Below are 16,290 nucleotides of genomic sequence, written 5' to 3'. Positions count from 1 at the left end.
TAGTTGTGAGTCTCCCTTAGAAATGAAAGCTGCCTGAGTAACTTTGGACCAGCCATTCTCTCAGCCCAACCCACATCACAGGGTTGTTGTGAGAAAAACAGATGGAAAAGGAAGCATTCGGCATGTAATAAAGGCACTATAAAAATCTAATGAATAAATTATTGCAATGCACCCTTCATGGGGCTGACCTTGAAAACTATTTGGAAACTTCATTTAATCCACAATGTAGCAGCACAAATAGTTATGGGTGTTTCTTGTTTGGCCCATATAGGCTTTCATATGTAATTCAAGGTACTTGTTATCACTTATAAATTCCTACACCAGAGGTTCCCAACCTTTTGGGCACTAGGGACGAGTTCCATGGACAAAGGTTTTTCCATGGACCATGTGGAGAGCATGGTTTTGCATGCTGCCTGCATCTCGCAGATTGGTGCTTCACTTGTTTGTGTGGCCCAGTTATTGTCATGCTGTGGACTGGTGGTTGGGAACCCCTACCCTACAGGACATAGGACTGGGTTATCTATGGGATTACCTGCTCCTGTGGGAATCAGATTTTTATTTCCAATAAAAATGTATACATCAACAATATAAAAATAGAATATATTAAAACTAATTCTGAATAAAACTTTCCTCGGGGATACAATGAGCCTAAATTATATAAATTATAATTTATTATATAAATTATATAAATTATAAGGACCAGCTTCTTGCCAAACCTATGGTCACTAGCCATGGTCATCCCCATCTTCAAAAAGGGAGACCCCAGCCTAGTTGAAAATTACAGACCAATCTCTTTATGCCGCGTCACCTGTAAAGTCATGGAATCAATTATTAACCAATCCATTATCCTCCACTTAGAAACAAACAACCTACTCTCTAATAAACAATTTGGTTTCAGGAAAAAACTATCCTGTAATCTGCAACTCTCACACTGCAAAAACATATGGACTATACAACTCGATCAGGGCAAAGCAATAGACGCAATCTACATAGACAATCTACATAAAGCCTTTGATTCAATCTACATAAAGCCTTTGACAAACTACTAAAACTAAAATCTTACGGGTTCTCTGGACACCTGCATAACCGGATAGAAGCATTCCTGTCAAACAGACAACAAATGGTCAAAATTGGGAGCGTCCTATCAAATTCTGTACCTGTCAACAGTGGTGTCCCCCAAGGCAGTGTTCTGGGACCAACTCTCTTCATACTCTACATAAATGATCTCTGTGATCATATTAAGAGCAACTGCGTTCTTTTCGCTGATGATGTAAAGCTATTCAACACTACAGACAATACTGCTACCCTTCAAAAAGACCTCGACTATGTATCAGAATGGTCAAACAAATGGCAACTTCAAATCTCAACAAATAAATGCTCTGTCTTACATATTGGCAAAAAAAATCAGAAAATAAAATACAAGCTGAATAGTCAAGACCTTGTTGAAGATCCAAACTCTGTCAAGGACCTTGGAGTCTGATGTGTACTTTTTGTGAATGTAGCCTGTCTACCAGCTCCTTGTGCCAGAATGCTAGTAGAGATACTCACAAGAAATAGTTATATATTTTGGGTCTCTTATAGGATCAAATACTCTGCCATAAGGGGTAGAAATGGTCATTTTGATCATTTTAAAGTAAAGAACAAATTGTAGGAGTATTCACTGAAGACTATGTACTGAAACTGGGAAAAGTATTAGGGTAATATAGCCATTCATAGATTCTGATTAACATTGGATTTCCAAAAAGTTAGAGAAAGCCCAGGTAAGGGAGAAGAAATTCAGAAAATGGATAATTGTGTGGAAATAGATAAAATACTTAGGAATAAATTTGTTCCAGGTATGATTCCTGACATCTGATTCCTGCTTGCTGTATATATATTTCTAAATAAAAGCTACAAAATGCCTTCCAGAAAATATTTTTTCTCTCTAGAAAATTTGTTTAATCTATAATACTAATGTGGAACTCTCTATTCCAACTCCTTCTTATGGAAAACCTAGGGCAGTCAGTGGCTATTTGTATAGAGCAGCATGATCTGGAGATGTGCTCAGTGCATTGTTTTTAATTTTGCAGTTTTCTTTTGGTAAGTAAGATACCAGATGTTTTCCTATGAATAAACTCCTCTGAAATTTATCTCATTTAACATTGAAAGATGGTATTTTAAATGTATAGTTTAAAACAAGGAGAAGTGAAAAGGCTAAAATTTCTAGCCAATATGGTCTATGCTATATAACCTTACATAGCATAGATAGACCACATTGCATTATATATACAGATAATAATTCTTCTTATTTTTTGACTTTTTAATTTCTAGAAAGGGACCACAAAGTGTGAGAGTTCTATATCACACTCCAAGGCCAAGAAGCACATGTCTCCTGGGAGATAGGTGGTAGCAGTAGAAACTACTGAGACACTAGCCCAAGGCAGGAGGTATGAAAATTCAGGGAACTCCTGAGAGAAGAAAACCGAGACCTCCAGTTTTCTCTATATAGACTTAGATGTCTATTACAGATTTGTTGCATCTAACCAATACATACCCTGGGATAAATTTTGTGTGATTGGAGCAATATATAAGCATAATCTTTGAAAAATCTTTCAGGACCAGCTCCTTGCCAGACCTATGGTCACTAGCCACGGTCATCTCCATCTTCAAAAAGGGAGAGCCCTAATTGAAAATTACAGACCAATCTCTTTATGTTGCGTCACCTGTAAAGTCATGGAATCAATTATTAACCAATCCATTATCCTCCACTTAGAGACAAACAACGTACCCTCTAACAAACAATTTGATTTCAGAAAAAAATTATCCTGTAATCTGCAACTCATACACTGCAAAAACATATGGACTACACAACTTGATCAAGGCAAAGCGATTGACACTATTTACAGAGACTTCTATAAAGCCTTTGATTCAGTGGTACACAACAAACTACTCCTAAAACTAAAATCTTATGGCATCTCCAGACACCTGCATAACTGGATAGATGCATTCCTGTCATACAGACAACAAATGGTCAAAATGGGGAACACCCTATCAAATCCTGTACCTGTCAACAGTGGTGTCCCCCAAGGCAGCCTTCTAGGACCAACTCTCTTTATACTTTACATAAATGACCTCTGTGATCATATTAAGAGCAACTGCGTTCTGTTTGCTGAAGATGTAAAGCTATTCAACACCACACCGACAATACTGCTACCCTTCAAAAAGACCTCAACTATGTAACTGCTACCCTTCAAAAAGACCTAAACTATGTATCAGAATGGTCAAACAAATGGCAACTTCAAATCTCAACAAATAAATGCTCTGTGTTACATATTGGCAAAAAAATCAGAAAATAAAATGCAAGCTGAATAATCAAGACCTTGTTGATGACCCCAACTATGTCAAGAGTACCCATCTCTAAGGATCTAAGTGCTAGAGCCCACTGTAACTACATAGCCAAAAAGGCATTAAGAATTGTTAACCTAATCCTGCATAGCTTTTTCCTCCGGTAATATCACATTACTAACTAGAGCATACAAAACATTTGCTAGACCAATACTTGAATACAGCCCATCAGTCTGGAACCTGCATTACGTATCTGATATTAATACAGTTGAGAAAGTCCAGAAATATTTCACAAGAAGAGTTCTCCACTCCTCTACTCATTGCAGAATACCCTATGCCACCAGACTTGAAATTCTAGATCTAGACAACCTACAACTACGCCACCTTCGGTCCAATCTAAGTATTGTATATAAAATTATATATTGCAATATCCTACCTGTCAATGAATACTTCAGCTTCAACCATAACAATACAAGAGCAAACAATAGATACAAACTCAAGGTTAATTGCACCAAACTTGATTGCAGGAAATACGACTTCAGCAACAGAGTGGTCAATGTCTGGAATACTCTACCTGACTCTGTGTTTTTTTCCCCAAACCCCCAAAACTTTAACCTTAGACTGTCTACTATTGACCTCACCCCCTTCCTAAGAGGCCTGTAGGGGGCGTGCATAAGTGCACCAATCGTGCCTACCATCCCTGTCCTATAGTTTCTTTTTTTTCCCTTATATGTATCCATTTCATGTATTCATAACTATGTTTATATTATAGCTGTTATCTTATAATCGCTTGACAAAATAAAATAAATAAAAATAAAATAAAATAAATAACCATATCAATTGGTGGTAGAATCAGAAGGTATGCAACAATTCTGTTTCTCTTTTTAAAGAAATAGTATACTGTATGTCAGAAAAAAAGACATACAATAAAACCTGCAAAGGGTCAAATTAAAAGCACAATGCAAGGTCAAATGATTTATGCCAACTTGGTTTCTTCCCACTTCCAGGAAAAAAGCACAGCAAAGCTACTTATAAAAGAGTCGTTAGTTTTTGATGACACTTCATGGGTATTATTATTGTTATTATTACCCCATTATTTCATTTATAAAGAGCTGAACTATTACCGCATCATCTTTTTTTAGCTCTTACCTACTGATATCGTCCTGAAGATTTCTATTTCTGTCTGTGGAGAAGACCTCCTTTGAATTGCTGTTAATTTTCTTTCTTGGCGCTATTGCTATCAATGCAGATGCTATTGCTCTATTTTGTACTCTTAGTTTGGGTGCTAATTTATACATTGGAAATATGTTAGTATTGCTTTACTGAAAAAGAAGACTTAACTGTTACTACATGTGTGCATTAACATAACATGTCCTTACTCATTTTTATCCTGGAATGTGTGGACTGATTTTGTTATTTTTATAATTACATATTATCGTTTATTTTTTTAATTGAAGCATATATGGATGGAAGAAGAGATCTATAAGTAGTTTGGTTTTCTGAACTACATTAAAAATAAATCTGTTGATTAGCATTTATCTTGAGCAAGTTTGCTCAATAGAGAACAGCATGATTTCTATTTTCTAAGTGAGTCTCATGACAAACTGTTCCTCATAGTTCATTTGATACACATCATGGAAATGAAGGGGAAAAAATCTGCTTTGGATCAGCTGATTTCTTAAAAGTCTACACTCAACAAAATGTATGGTAGATTTCAGTTTGTTTCCAAACATAGGCTATTTCATAATATTTTGATTATTTTATTATTATGTAATATTCAATAATTTTATAGGACAGTGACAGTGATCCCAATCCTCAAGTATATGTGAAGCTCAGTTGATACATACTAATATATCATATAAACTGGTTGAAATCCATTTTGATTATGCTAAGTATTAACGCCCTTACCTGGAAGGAAAACAACCTATCATTTCACCAGAATTTATAATATTTCCAGCCATTTTTTCCATTGTTAGTAAATATTTAATAGAATATGCACATTCATCTTCATGCTCTATTTTTTTGCTTTTATGCATAATTTACAATTGCTAATTTCATTTTCCCGATCAAGTAGAATTCTCTTGGTCTTTAATACATTAATTAGTACATTAATTTCCACAGCCTAATTGCATTTTACAATCTACCTAATATTTCTATAAATCATTTCATGCTCATTCTCTTATAAATTATTTTAGTAAAGAATCTGGATTTTGTTTCAGGACATTGCCTTCATAATCAGCTTGCCAGAGAGAATCAGAATTAATGATGAATGATGACATTGCTGTCTTGATACAATTAGTGAATAGGAATTTGTGAACACTTTTGTAATGCTTTTCATAAACCTCTGGAATATTATAATCTGGATTGACCATTATCAAAATCATTAGCAAATTTTTATTTTTTATTTCTTTTTGGGGAAATTATGCAGAGAACTAAATATTTATACACTCTTCAATTATATAACTATCATTTGTTTTAACTGTAAGTGTTGGAATAGGTAGCATACACACACACACACACACGCAGAGAGAATGTGTTTAATGTTTGAATGTTTATCTTTCTTTTCTTTTTCCTTCCTTTTGCAATTCTAACACTAATTGATTTCTAATATTTTTCTTTCCACCCCCATTCTTCAAAAATGCATGTAAATATTTTACATCATGACTGGCTTTCAAGCTCTCAGGCAAACCACATAGGAACTATTTTAATTCCCTTTCCAAATGAATTTAACATATACTTAAATGATTCACTAAAATAAACTTTTTTTAAAGCATCCCAGAGTTTGGATAAAGCTTGAATAAATATTTACTCGATAATTTTAGTTATGTACACAGTATGTTATAAACATATATTAGTGTATTATATTTTTTATATTTATTTTTATCAACCAAAACTGAGTATACATCTGCAAATAATAATAATGTAGAATGTAGTTCCTACTCAATTTAAAATTAATGATAATTTATAGGTTTTACACGCTGTTGGGTATTCCACCAGAAAAACCTTCACAAATTTGAAAACTTTAAACTTGACAGGAAAAAAAAAGGAAACATTAGTATTTATGTCATGAATGGATAATCTTGCATCTATCAATTTATATGTATCTCTGCTTCTGGCTTGAATACAGCTTTTCTCTGGATGATCTTGAAGATCAGCTGAATAGAGTAGACCCCTTTCCCATTCTCAGCTCATCTTGTTCTGCTCATCTAATGTCAGATGTCTGATTTCAAGAAATAATTACTGTTGAAGTCCCCTAACACTAGATGGCTGAGGATAAGCTTCTGTCTTTCAGTCTCTACCCTCGTGATATCTGAAAATCCAGTGACTTTCAAAAGATAGAAATTAGCTCCTTCCTGTTCCATAAAAATGGTTGAAGGACCTTATTTCAGTTGCATTTCTTTTGGATATATAAACAGGCCAGTGCCCAAAGACAGGGTGTAAATTTTCTTTTCTACTTCTAAATTTTAAATCAGCTTAAAAAGATGAAGTAAGCTTTCCTTTATTATTATTTTTTCTGGTGCACCCTCCCAGAAAGTTTTGATTAGCTCCTGGTCTGTATAGACCCTTCCAGGCTTTTTAAATAGTTTTTATTTCAAGATTACAAACAATAAAGTTTCAAAATTCCAAAGTACAAAAATACAAAAGATAAAAATGAAATGTTTTCATAGCCTGACATTTAGGTAATAGGAAAATACCACAGTCTAAGATTAAGTTATACCTTTTTTATACAAAGAACAGTGCTGGGACATAATTATGTTTAAAAAATATTATAATAAATTAATTAACTATAATAATACATTATCTCCTTATGTGTTTAATAATTTTCTCCTTTTGCCATAAAAGTTGGGTGGCAACTCTGGAAGAGCTGAGGGACATGCACATTTTTCATGAGTTAGCATCTGGAATTTTGGGTTTTTCACCTCTGGCTAAATCTCTAGAGGTCTGTGGCTAAGATAGACAAAACTAGACTATGTAAGACAGTATTAAATACATTTGTGGAGGATAATCAGAGGTAGTATTTGACAGGTTCTGACCAGTTCTGGAGAACCGGTATCGGAAATTTTGAGTAGTTCGGAGAATACCACCTCTGATTGGAGATTTTACAGTATCCTTCCCCTGCCACGCCCACCAAGCCATGCCCACAGAACCGGTAGTAAAAAAAAATCCCACCACTGAGGATAATGATATCAATAGCTTATTCTCTGTGAAGGAATTATTTAGCATGACAGACAAATACCTCTGCATAAGCATGGCTAAGATAAATAAACAGGAAAAGGTACTTTGGCACTGATGTGCTTCCTTACAAAGGAGCCTTTATGTATAAATAACACTAAAACAAATGGCATCAGTTCTTATGTAGCAATACAAGTGAGGGATTTTTTTAAATTTCAGGTTCAGTTAACAAACAAGATCTTCTCATGTGGCCAGTGGAATAAATATAGTGAAGAGTTGGAATGCAAGTTTTCCCAGGAAGCAAAGGCATAGGGAATTTTGCAGCCCGCTTCTTGCTGTCATCTTCAACAACCTTGATCATGCAGGAGTGGTGATGAGAGTGTCCACATTTGGGCTGCAAAAATCCAGATGTTCCAATCATTAGTTGGCAGCAGGGTCAGGTTTTTCTTTTTTGCTGCCATCTAGTGTGTCTACAGGAGAAGTTTCAGATAGAGGGAGAAGATCTTTGGAGAGAAGGAATGCTAGATGCATTTGTGATTGTGTTTTGAACATGATAGGAGGCAAGTCTCCCTGAGTAGACTTGTAGTAGAAGAGAATATAGGAGGAATATTAAAGATGGGAACACTGTACCTCTTAGGCCCTTAGTTGTTAGGGCAGCAAGGGAGAAGAGAGCCTGTTACCATCCTCTTCTGCCAAACTCTGTCAATTGTTGCAGCCTGAAAGAATATAGTGTTTGAGATCACTCACCATTAGAGGTCCCCATTTGACAAGCCTGCCATGGAGCCAAGGAAACTCTACTTCTGACTCCTTCCCTGCAAGAAACCAACTACGCAAGTGTTCTCTTTTAGTAGAAATGATACTTTTATCTTGATTTATTTTTAATTGACATTAATTGAATTTCAATGGATAGGAAGACTATGAAAGGACAGTGCAGTAGTAAAGGCTAATTAGTTTGCTCCCTCTGGAAATACTTTTTTTTCCTTTTGCTATTTATTATAGCCAACTGTTTGTCACTGAATAGTTTCAGTATGTAGTATCTGTATACAGCTTTCTGTATTAGTTGTCTTGAAATGTAGTTCTGTGATAAATTCACTGTAATCCTCAAAAGTGCATGTCGGAACCATGGATGAGTATAGGAAAATCTGAAAGTCTCAGAGTGGCTAAAGAGGGAGATATTTCTAGAAATCATTCTTTCTTCCTTAACAGATCTAAATTGCTAATGTTGGACTAAAGTTTGTGATTATTTACTTTCAGCATTATTGTCACCTTGTCCGTATTCTTTTTTAATTAGTTTCTAAACATACATAAATATAGCCTCTCAACATGATTCTGAAGAGGTGCATTTCTGGTGGTAGATTTCAAACATGTTTGGGGAAAAAAGAATGAATCACTGTAATCAAAGCTGTCCTTAAAATCTGTGCATGGATCTTTCATTGTTTATTATTAATCACAAATTATTATATGTACACTCACAATTTTTTATAGAGCAATAGCTTCTGTCTCCTAAATGGGAAAGGAGTTGCAACATGTAATGATAGAACAGTTTTCTTCTGTTACATTACTATGAATGGAAAATGTGACCCTTTTGGAAAAATGAAAGACAGGAAATGTATATTAGAAAATGGATGAAGTAATGTGAGAAATGAGGAACCAAAGGAATTGTGCGTTTCCCGTAGTTAAATCTTATAAGGAATATTAATATAATAAGATGCTGCAACATTGTCCCTCATTACTATAGTTTCAGATTTATTGAAAACTTTACAATGTGTAGAACAGCTTTCAAAGATATACAAGATAGCATTATAAAATGCACATTTAATACTGATAATAAATAAACTAGAATATGAAACAAAAATTAAATACAGAATTAATTTAATTTTTCAGAGGTTTTATTTGTGAATCAGCAGTTGAAATCAGGATCTATGTAAGTTATGACATATATAACTTTATTATATATATAGGGGAAAATAATAAACGTTATCCATATGGAAGAGGAACTAATTTTCATAAGACTTAGAGATAATATAATTTTGATCGAATATTTAAGAATAGTTGTGGGAATCAGCTACATTTAAAAAAGAAGGTGGTAAAAAAACCTTGATTTTTAGTAAGCTGTCCAATTATTAATATAAGATCATAAAACAGAAAATGGCTTTGCTAAAACAATTTGACAATGAATAGTCATCATTGCTAACCCAATGCAGTGACTCAAACATTCCTATCAGTAGAAATAGCACTCTTTATTACACAATATCAAAAGCTTTTCTTTAATTTTCCACCCCTTCAATGTGTTTGTATAGTGACAAAGCAGAAAAAGATTTTTCTCTGAAAGTTTTGTTGCAATAAATTCACCAGAGAACGTGGTTCAAAAATGCTTTGTTCCTTAATCCTTATAGCTGGTTGCCTGCACTAGATGGTGCCAGTTAGTCAGCCTCAAGCTCTAGGGAAAAAAAATAAGGCCCTCTCAAGTCTGAAATAATGTATATTTCCTTCTAGAAAAGAGTTATTACCAGGGGTGGGATTCTACCAGTTCGGACCAGTTCTATAGAACTGGTTGTTATGATTCTGCGCAGTTCAGAAAATTGGCAAATCGTGCCCCTGGCTGGCCCCTCCCCTTTCTGCCCTGTCAATCCTTATAATGCATACACAACATTGCGCGAATGCCCGACATCACTGATTGCATTCTTCCCCACCCAGTCACTCCTTAAGGTATTTCTTTCCCCCCCCTCCTGACGATCAGCTGTTCCTATGACCTTGCTTACTTACTGCTTCACCCAGGAGGCTTCCCTGAGGCTCAGGAAGGCAAAAAATGGAGGGGGGGCACAGCACCCCCTGCCCCTTTTTTTGCCTTCCTGGACCCCAGGGAAGCTTTCTGGGAGCAAAAATGCCCCCCCCCCAGGAGGCTTCCCTGAGGCCCAGAAGGCCCAAAAAATGGGGGGAGCCATGCCCACCTAGTCACATGGCCACACCCACCTAGCCATGCCCACCTAGCCACGCCCACAGAACCAGTTGTTAAAATTTTTAAATCCCACCCCTGATTATTACTATGAAATAATACTAGTAGCTCTTGTATCTGCATCTTTAGGCAATGTACAAAGTTAAAAATACATTTAGAACAAATAAAATTTGTTCCAATATTGCCTTTTTTGCTTTCTATCCTGTTGAGCCATTAGGTGATGGGTGATTCTGATTCTAGTTGTATTGGCCCTCTTAAGTAAAGCCATTGGTTAAAGCCTCTGACTTTTCTGTTCTCCTCTTTTCTGAATGACAAAATAGCACCTGCCAATTTCAGAACTACAGCTAATCCATGGAGTGGATGACTTTCCCAATAAAGTAAGAGAACTTCTCCCACTTAATTTACTTCCACTTTTAGCAATTGGACAGCTCCTCCCACACTCACATGCTAGATTGACAATTTGGGCATGCTTGTTTTGACTGCCAGATGTCTAACATTAGTTTGCTCCAGCTGTTGATCAGTTATTTCCTGGAAGTGCAGAGAATTGCCAATATAATAGCACCCAGTTACAGAACCTTATACTCTTTCTTCCGGTAGAGGAGAGTATATATCAGTGTGTATCAGCCACAAGAAATCAATTGATGCTGGGCTGAGTTAGTTCAAAAGGGTATCAGATATAATCCTTTAAATGTTGCCATTAATATCTACTGGCTTATGGGGTAACTGTTTTTAAACAGAAACAATTAAGCGAAACAATTTTAGCTTGTCTGATTCATGATCTGGATGTGAAATGAAAATAACATTATGGCAGACATGTTCATAACATACCTCATACCCCATTCATATTGGAAAATGTTACAAGAGTAGAAATAATCAGTTTGACTTAACATCATGGCCTCTCATATCTCAAGGTGAGTAAATATGGTTTTAGCTGTAGCTATGTATATATGTTTTGTTTCTACAGGGAGGCCATTCTAGATACCGTATTTGCCGGCGTATAAGACGACTGGGCGTATAAGACGACCCCCCAACATTTCCACTCAAAATATAGAGTTTGTTATATACTCGCCGTATAAGACTACCCCCTCTTCCGCACACCTTCCACATACCAAATAAAAGGTAAAAGAACATCAGATTTGATTTCAACATGTTAATTTATATTCAAATGCTTATGACATGCAGGAAAACTCACAAGGCTGTGAAAGTATGCCAAATAATAGAACATAAGTAATTTTCCGATTCAGAGCAGGTTATAGTTCATAGTTTTATAAAATGTGTGTGTGTGCCTAAATTTCAAATTACCCATTTACCATGACTTGTCATGGACAGGCAACTTTATTAAAAGAATTCTATTTCAGCTAAGCCGGAAAGACACAAATAGGGCCTGCAGAAGCATAATTTTCACTCTGATATTAATTGTGGCAATGTTGCATTTTAAACTAGCCATGATTAATTATATCCAAATTTTCACACCCACACTCCCCTTCCTTTAGCTTTCTGAAAACCCCACATTTGCAGATCCCATTTTAGCAATGCATCTAAGATTTGACTTGCCAGCCACTATCATTAAATTATGCTTGCTAAAATATGAACTGAAATATGAAAAGCTGCAAAGCTGCCCATAATGAAGATAAGTTGATCTTGATGTCAATCCCCCTCAGCCTTTCACTTGTCTTTTACTTGATACCGCTGCCAAACCTGCTTTTCCATCGATACCAGAGTAAAAGGTGACATTGCTCCCCGCAGCAAGAGAAGACAATGTGGGATGTGAGAAAGAGGAGAAATCGCAGTGAAATTAAGGAAATTAGGCGTTTGTGTTTTTTCCTTTCCCTCTTCGGGACTGGATCTAGAAAGTTGTCATTTTAACATGATCGCTCCCCTTCTTCTCTTCCCACCCCCAACCTCTGTTTCGTCTTTAAAGAGAAAAAGACACCCATTCTGCTTTATTGTATCTGACATAGTGGGCTTTAGTTCAGAAGCTGATGTCACTCAACAGGCAAGTCCTTTCGAAAACGCCAGGCCCTGCCTGGTCTTACCCAACGCTGCTTGCCAGGGATCTGGCAGGAAAGAAGGAGTTCCAGATCCTTTTTCTTTCTAGCCTCTCCACCTGCCTTTCCCGAGTCCATCCAAGGACGCGCCTGAAAACCAGGTTGATTCTGGGTAACGTCTAAGCCCCAGAGGCGGGGTCCGATCAGTCCCTTCGCCCAGCTCCACAAAAGGTGAAATCGCCAGCGAAGCAAAACAAACGGAAGGAAGAAACCGAGCAAGCCGGGTCAAGAGCTGCGCTACATCTAGCTGAGCCTTAGCGGTAGTAGGGACCCACATCCCACCTCCGCCCCACCTCAGCGAGAGGGAGCCGGCCGGATTGCGGGGCGTAATCCCTCCTGGCAGAGCTACGGGTAACCCGGCGCTCAAGGCTACAACTGAACGCAAAGTCCCCGCTCTGAGATCTGCAGCTAATTTACGAGGAACCCTTTGCAATTCACCAGCGCCTGCTATGACCTCAAGGAGAGGGAGAAGCGAGCCTCCTCACCAACAAGGCGAAGAATATACCCGTATTTACCGGCGTATAAGACGACCCCCACTTGGAGGCATGTTTTTCAGGGCAAAAAGTCGTCTTATACGCCGGCAAATACGGTAATTAGTGCTATAATCATTTCAGGCAGAAGTCTGAGTGGCTGCATCTTTGAGTGCATCCTCCTGAATGTGGTATAAGACATATGAAATTTGACCAAGAATCCAGATGCACCATAGAAAAAAGAACTTGCAAGAAACAAACTATGAATGTCTTTGTTGCTGGAACTTTTAAATATTGGAACACTGCTATCATGTCACCACTAATCATGTCACCCCTTTTGGAAAATATTATTTGAACTGGTCAGTAGTAATCACCTCCACAACTATTATTAGCATACAGGTGTGTATATCTTCCCTTTCAACTGCTTTGGTTCCTTCTACATGGAAGTTATATCCTTCAATTGCTGTGTTTCAATTATGGCTGGCAGCTCTAGAGGAATGCCATGGAAGATGGTGAAAAATACTTCTGAAAAGTACAAAACCTCAAGAGTTCTGTCTCCTTTCTAGATCTCAGTATGAGTCTCCTTTGAAGATGACCAAAAGATTGGAAGAGATACATGCATCCACATTAATTCTTAAAAAAGCTTCAAAAGGGAAAAAGAAAAAAATGTGTTCCAAATCCTACATTCATATAAAGATGAACACTAGATTTTCCTTCTGCATACTGTATTTCTTCATTATTTACAGTGTTGTATAGAAATTTATGGCTCCATCTAGTGGAAATTCTGAATGATTAGATTTTTATAATTTTATAATTTTTTTTATAATTTCATATATTAAAAATACATAATTTGGTAGGATAAATAAAAAGCTTGGAATATTACTTAACATTCTTTCCTTGACCCTTAGTCAGTGTATTCAGCCTACACCCAGCAGTTACATACTAGGAATATATAATATATCTATTAATCTTTTTTTAAAAAAACAAGTTTTATTAATTTTTAAAAACAAACAAATCATCATTAACCATTACATACTTGAACCTTTTTCCATTATAAATTTTACAAGTCAGATAAAACCTTATTTTATACAATATAATTCTATTTTAAACCATTTCCATATGAGCATACAAATACCTCTTATCCAGTTTCTCTTTACTTCTCTTTACTCTTATTCAATTTCACTATTATTATTTCATCTATTTCTTTCTGACTTGGTTACCATTATTCTCATTCTATATTTCTGCAAGGTTTTATTAATTCTCCCAGAAACATAAACACACAACACACAAAACATAAAAAAAAATCTTTTAGGAAAGTAACTTGGCCCCAGGTATCTCTCTTTTCATGGACTTCAATTATATTCATGCTCATCTTACATGTCATTACTTATTTTATTTACCATTCTATGTCTTCTATATTATCTTCTCCACACATTTCACTCTTCTTAATTCTATCTTAATTAATCCATCTTAATTTGAGTCATTATATTTGTATCTTTTGTCCATTCTTTATTATCCCTTTGTCTCGTTCCTTATGATAAAAAAAAAAAAAAAATTCTCCTGAAATCACTAATCAGAGTATGATGCCTTTCTATCTTCCCCCTAAATTAATCAAATTAACATTTAAAATAACACCTAATACCCAATCTGATTCTGCTTGGTACATTCTATCTACTAAATTTTTTTTTTTAAATAAACAAAAAATAATAAATCCAAAATGATTAAATACAAAGTTAAGCAGTAGATCTAAATATTGAATCTTATAACATTCCCATTGCCTTTTCCAAAGACAAAAGCTACAATAAAAATTTTATAATAACATCAATACCATAGTCTTATTAAACTCTTTAATTAAAACTCAATATTCTAAACATTCCCTTTAATATTTTATTAAATTTTAAAATCAATCATTACTAAACATTTCAACATTTTAATCTCTTATTAACTCTTAAACCATTCTAATTTTCTATTTCTAATACAATGCTACAATACCATCTTATGTACCTTGCAAAATCTTTTTTAAAGAAATTATACTTTACCCTTTGTCCCTAAAAAAGATTCCTTTTTTCTCATCTAATTTCAAAACTTTGTGGTTTTTCTCCACCTTTCCCCTTCCTTTCTTCCCCCACCAGACCTTTCTACCCCCCCTTCTTCTAGCCTCTGCCTTACTGGCTTCCCTTCTCTGTTGTGTTCCTTTTTCCTTTTGTTTACTATCATTATATTGATTTTGCACCTTATTTTTCCCTTTCTTGAGTATTTTTTTAAATCTTAAGTCCTTCATTTTCCTTCCTTTCCCTCTTCCTTCTTTCTTAGTTAAATTCTGAAATTCATTAAAGATGGCTTCTTCTTCTCCTTCTTCTTCTTCTGCTGCCTCCATCTGTTGTAATGTTTGTTGATAGTTAGCAGCGCCATTTCTAAAAAAGGAAGGCTTCTTTCACACCATCTTTGCCATTTTTTTTGTTTGCTCATATTCTTTTCTCAGTTCCTCAGCAGAAAAAGCCATTATAAATCTTTTCTTTTCTTTTTTCCCCCTTCTTTCTTCTTGCAACAACCAAGATATTTAAAAAAAAAAAAATAGAACAGTCCCAAAGTCATCAATCAATCCAAGCCAAGGCAAAGTTCTCACTTTCTCTTCCTGGGGTAGTATCAATCAAAAAAAAAGAAAGTCCAAATCTGTATCTTAAAGCCTTATTGCAATATATTTCAGTCTTCAAATCCTTAAGGCATCTCCTCCAACAAAATCTTAACATATAAATATTTTTTTTAGTCCTCTCCCTTCCCACTTATCACTTAAAGCCAGTTTTTACCTGAAAAAGACAGGTTTCTTAATATCCACTTGTTAATTCCGTAGGGAAGGAGAGTAAACTTTCCTTTCAGCACCTCCAAATTGCCGCTTATTTTCTCTTCTGGAAGGTATCATTCAAAAAGCCATAATTTCCAGGAATTTTGTTAAATATGTCTTAGAGTCCTGGGAACCAAGAAAAACTTTCTTTTTTCAAAGGCTTTCTCCTCTTCCTCCTGCGCATTCTTACCCAGCTGCCAGCTTCTTTGTGGCGGCCATTGCAGACCGCTGCTGCACCGTCTTGGGAAAAGGGGGTTCTGCCGGCCGGGAAGGGGGTCTGCAACACCCCAAACCCCTCTCCGGATCCCCCCTATCTTCAGCCACCCCTGCAGGGCAGCCTTAGCTCCAAACCTGTCCGGATCGGAGCACCAAAAACGGCTAGCGCAGCAGGGATCGCGCAGTATCGCGAATCCCTGCCGCTTGCGAAGCCCACAAACCGGAAGTTCAATATATCTATTAATCTTATTGTTTGGAAAA

This window comes from Notechis scutatus, chromosome 3 (assembly GCF_049901735.1).
Source record: "Notechis scutatus isolate UNSWTSFEM ecotype Mainland chromosome 3, rNotScu1.2, whole genome shotgun sequence".
Lineage (NCBI taxonomy): Eukaryota > Metazoa > Chordata > Lepidosauria > Squamata > Elapidae > Notechis > Notechis scutatus.
Note: the sequence above shows the minus strand (reverse complement) of the source record.